At 43.4% G+C, this 4,684-nt stretch overlaps 1 pseudogene; it reads left to right on the top strand.

The window, feature by feature from the left end:
- The first annotated feature begins 1,266 nt into the window (after positions 1 to 1,266).
- On the top strand, positions 1,267 to 2,012 carry LOC128590277 (dnaJ homolog subfamily A member 3, mitochondrial-like; annotated as a pseudogene).
- The last annotated feature ends 2,672 nt before the right edge of the window (positions 2,013 to 4,684 follow it).

The following is a 4,684-nucleotide window of genomic DNA, read 5'->3' as shown; positions in this document are numbered from 1 at the left end:
CTATCAATTGTCAAGAGAAGGCAGTTGAAATCTCTAACTATAATTACAGATTTTTTCTATTTCTCCTTGATGTTCTTTCAGTTTTTGCTTTATGTATTTTGCAGATATATGATTAAGGGTGTAAACATTTTGAATCGTTATGTCCTTTTAACAATTCCTTTATCATTATGAAATGCCCTTTCCTATCCCTGATAATATTCTTTGTTCTGTGATACACATTGTCTGATATTAAACATAGCCACTTCAGTTTTCATTTGAATGACATCAGCATGGTGTGTCTTTTCCCATTCTTTAACTTTACCCCTTTGTGTTTTTATGTTTAAAATGAATTTTTTATAGACAAGATATATTTGGATCTCACTTTTTAAAAAAATGCATACAAACAATCTCTTCCTTTTAAATGGGGAATTGAGAACATTGCATTCAATGTTATTGCTGATATTAGGCTTAAATTTATCATTTTGCTATTTCTTTTTTGTGCGTTTACAGTTTTCATCAAATCTGAAATAGTTTTGGCCGTATTTCTTCAAATGTTTTTTCTGTACCATCTCTTTCTTATCTCTTTTAGGGACTCCATTTACATGTATGCTGGGCTGCCTGAAGTCGTGCCACAGCTCACGAGAGCTCTCCTAATACTTTGAAAATTCTTCTTCAGCCAGTTGCAGTGGCTCACACCTGTAATCCTAGCACTCTGGGAGACTGAGGTGGGAGGATCCTTGGAGCTCTGGAGTTCCAGACCAGCCTGAGCAAGAATGAGACCCCTATCTCTACTAAAAATAGAAAAACTAGAGTTCAGACCAGTGGCAGCCCAGCAGAGGATGAGACCAGAGGGTCAGCAAACATGATAACCTGGGGAAGGAAGAAAGTCTGTGCCAAGAATCTCCAAGTCCTCAGCAGGAGAGGGGCGGAGCATGGGGGAACAAAATGCTACCCTTTTATTTGTACTGCCTTCATCTACACGAGCACCCCTTTGGCCAAAGAAGATTATTACCAGGTATTAGGAGTGCTCTGAAATGCCAGCCAGAAAGAAATCAAGAAAGCCTGTTACCAGCTTGCCAAGAAATATCACCCTGACATGAATAAGGATCCCAGGGCTAAAGAGAAGTTCCCCCAGCTGGCAGAAGCCCATGAGATTTTGAATGGAGACGTAAAGAGGAAGGAGTATTATGCCTACAGCTCTTCTGGCTTTGATCCGGGGGCCAGCAGCTCTGGGCAGAGCTACTGGAGAGGAGGCCCCACTGGGGAGCTGTTCAGAAAGATCTTCAGGTAGTTCTCATCATCTTCATTTGGAGATTTCCAGGGTGTATTTGATCAGCCTCAGGAGTATGTCATGGAGTTGACATTCAATCAGGCTGCTAAGGTGGTCAACAAGGAGTTCACTGTGAACATCATGGACACCTGTGAGTGCTGTGATGTCACGGGGAATGAGCTGGCACCAAAGTGCAGCAGTGCCGCTACTGGGACGGCTCTGGCATGGAAACCATGAATACGGGCCCTTTTGTGATGCATTCCACGTGCTGGAGATGTGGCGGCCGTGGCTCCATCATTACATGTCTCTGTGTGATCTGCAGGGGAGCAGAACAAGCCAAGCAGAAGAGTGAGTGGTGATCCCCGTGCCTGCAGGATTCGAGGCTGGCCAGACTGAGAGGATGCCTATAGGAAAAAGAGAAATTTTCATCCCATTCAGGGTACAGAAAACCCTGTATTCCGGAGGGACGGTGCAGACATCCACTCTGACCTCTTTATTTCTATAGCTTAGGCTATTCTTGGGGAGACAGCCAGAGCCCAGTGTGACAATCCCCCATGGAATTCAGACAGACAAGAGGATTCAGGTAAGTGGGAAAGGCATCCCCCGGATTAATAGTGGAGATCACTAAATCCACATCAAAATAACAGTTCCAAAGAGGCTAACAAGCCTACAGCAGAGCCTGATTCTGAGACTGATGTGGAGGGGACAGTGAATGGTGTCCCCCTCACCAGCTCTGGAAAACGATGCACTGGAAACTAGGCCCAGAAGCAGCAGCCCCTCCTCATGGCCAGGGCACCTGAGAGACAGGAGGATTCCAGAACAGCAGCACCGGCTCCCACCTGCGGAGCCTCTGGAATACCTGGGCAATAGCAAAATTGGCTGACAATACATCTCTCCCTGGAAAGGACAGTGGATGGCCTCTGGTCAGTAAGATGTAGTACCCTGGGGCTGGTATAAATTTTCTGTCTGCGGGTAGGTGACTCAGCCTCTTCAGGCTCAGGTGGAGTAAGACAGTTGGACTCTTGTAGTGCTAAAAGTCTAATTTGGAATTGAATATGATGGAGATCTTAAAGAATTAAAAGCCTTGCTTACAGCTTAAAAATGAAGCCTTCGGCTGCACCGAGTTGTGAAGCAATTACTTTCCCTCACAGCAAAGCTCCAGCAGGCTCCAGGATGAGCCTTTCCTGATAGGCTGTCTTCACCCGGAGCCCAGGGACCCCAGACCCTCCCACTCCATCCTCTACCAACAGGGTCTGCTGAGGCATCAGTTTCTCTGCTTGGAGTTTGTTTTTAATTCCCGAAGGTACCAGGTGTCTGCACAGTGGGGGCTTGGGGGCTTGGGGACACATATGAAGGCCCAGAGGGTCCCTAGAGGTTCTGCTCCTGACCACAGCGTTGGTGGCTGATCCTTGTCAGGACAGTAGTCCTCCCTTTTGCCCCATGCAGGAGGGTGCTAAATAACAATGACAACTGCAACAAAAAAATAGCCGGGCATTGTGGCAGGTGCCTGTAGTCCCAGCTACTTGGGAGGCTGAGGCAAGAGGATCACTTAAGCCTAAGAGTTGGAGGTTGCTGTGAGCTGTAATGCCATGGCACTCTACCCAGGACGATATAGTGAGACTCCATCTCAAAAATAAATAAATAAATAAAAAATAAAAAAAGTCTTTTCACTCCATGTTTTCCTTTCGATAGTTTTTATTGCTATGTCCAAATTCATTAATCCATTCTTCTGCAGTGTGTAATCTGCCATTAATCCCATCTAGTATAATTTTTTAAATCTTGGCTTTGTGTATATCATCCCTAAAAGTTTGAGTGGGGTCTTTTATATCTCCTGGGTCTTTATTTAGCTTTTTTAGCATATGGATCACCATCATAACAGCTTTTTGAATGTCCTTGCCTACCGGCTCTAACATCTGCCCCAGTTCCAGATCAGTTCTGACGAGCTGGTTTTTCTCATCACTACGGACTGTATTTTCCCTCTCCTTTGCATGCCTGGTCATTTTGATTAGATGCCACTCTGAATTTTACCTGCTGCATACTGGGCATTTTTATATTCCTCTAAATATTGTTGAACTTTGTTAGTGACATAGTCAGTTACTTTGAACTGTGTGGTCTCTTGGTTTTGCTCTTAAGGTTTCTCAGGCAGGACTGAAGTTTTACTCACTCTGGGACTAATTAATCCCTACTGTGAAGCAAGACCTGCCTTGATGCTGTACCCAGGCCTATGTATCATGAGGTTTTCCAATCTGTGGAGGAATGGGCATTACTCCTGGCCCTGCTTGTGTGTCAGGCCCTGTCATCTAATCCTTCTGAGTGGTCTCAGGCAATATCCTTATCTGTACGCACTGATCAGTACTCAGCTGAACACTCAAGGATGACACCCTGCACGTTTCCAGTTTTCTCTCTGTCCAGCTGTCATTTTTCATGTGTTCTGTCCTGCAAATTCGACCCACCTTTGTGTCCTGGACTCTCTTCCACCTCTGCAGCTAGAGAATTGGCTGGTCTCTACCTGGGTTCCTCCTTGTACTGCAGTCCAGAAACTCTCAAGGCAGTAAGCTGGGAAGGTAGCAGGGCTCACCTCATTTATTTCCCATTTCTGGGAGATCACTGTCTTTTCTTGACTCACATTTGTTGACTGATATATACATAGTGTCTTGAAAATTATTTGTCATACATTTTGTTGAATTTTTGGCTGTTTCTGGCTGGAGGGTAAATCCAGTTGCTGTTACTCTATTTTGGCCAGAAGCAGAAATTTTCCCGTTACATTTTTTAATTCAATTTTTTCATTCTGAAACGTTTAAAGAATTTATTTTGATGTCAATAAATAATTTTCACAGTATTATTTGAAACGGCTAGATAGTAGTCCACCATTGGACAGGCCAGAACTTTCTAAAACTATCTCTTATTCTTTAATATTTATATTAATTCTAATTTTTCTGTCATCACAAACAATGTTGGAAATAAATATTCCTGAAGCTAAGTATTTATAAACTTCCTTAATTACTTCCTGAAGAAAAAGTCCTAGACATGCATAGCCTGGGTTAAAGTTATACACATCTTTGATGAATTTTGTATATTTTGTCAAAATTCCCTCCAGAAAGTTTATATACACTATATATGTTTTATTTTACTCATTCTCCCGAACATTTGTTAACATACCTAGTTTTTTTCCCCTCTTTCCCTTGGGTTAGTTTTTTCCTTGATTTTTTTTATTGCCTACTGTATTTTCTTATAAAATCCCACAATTTATGTTTTCTCATGAAAGGAACAGAAAGCCATGTAGACTGAAAATATGATGTTATTCAGCCTGCTCTCATGTCCCCCAGAACTGTAGCAAATTCATGTCAAGAGCCTGCTGTCCCCGGCTGGCGTGGCTCCCTGCCATCGACTCTCCCACGATTCTCCTTTCCAAGTTCAGGCTTTACGGCTCAGCTA

The sequence above is a fragment of the Nycticebus coucang genome, chromosome 7 (assembly GCF_027406575.1).
Source record: "Nycticebus coucang isolate mNycCou1 chromosome 7, mNycCou1.pri, whole genome shotgun sequence".
Taxonomy (NCBI): domain Eukaryota; kingdom Metazoa; phylum Chordata; class Mammalia; order Primates; family Lorisidae; genus Nycticebus; species Nycticebus coucang.
This window is presented reverse-complemented; position numbering and strand designations above follow the sequence as displayed.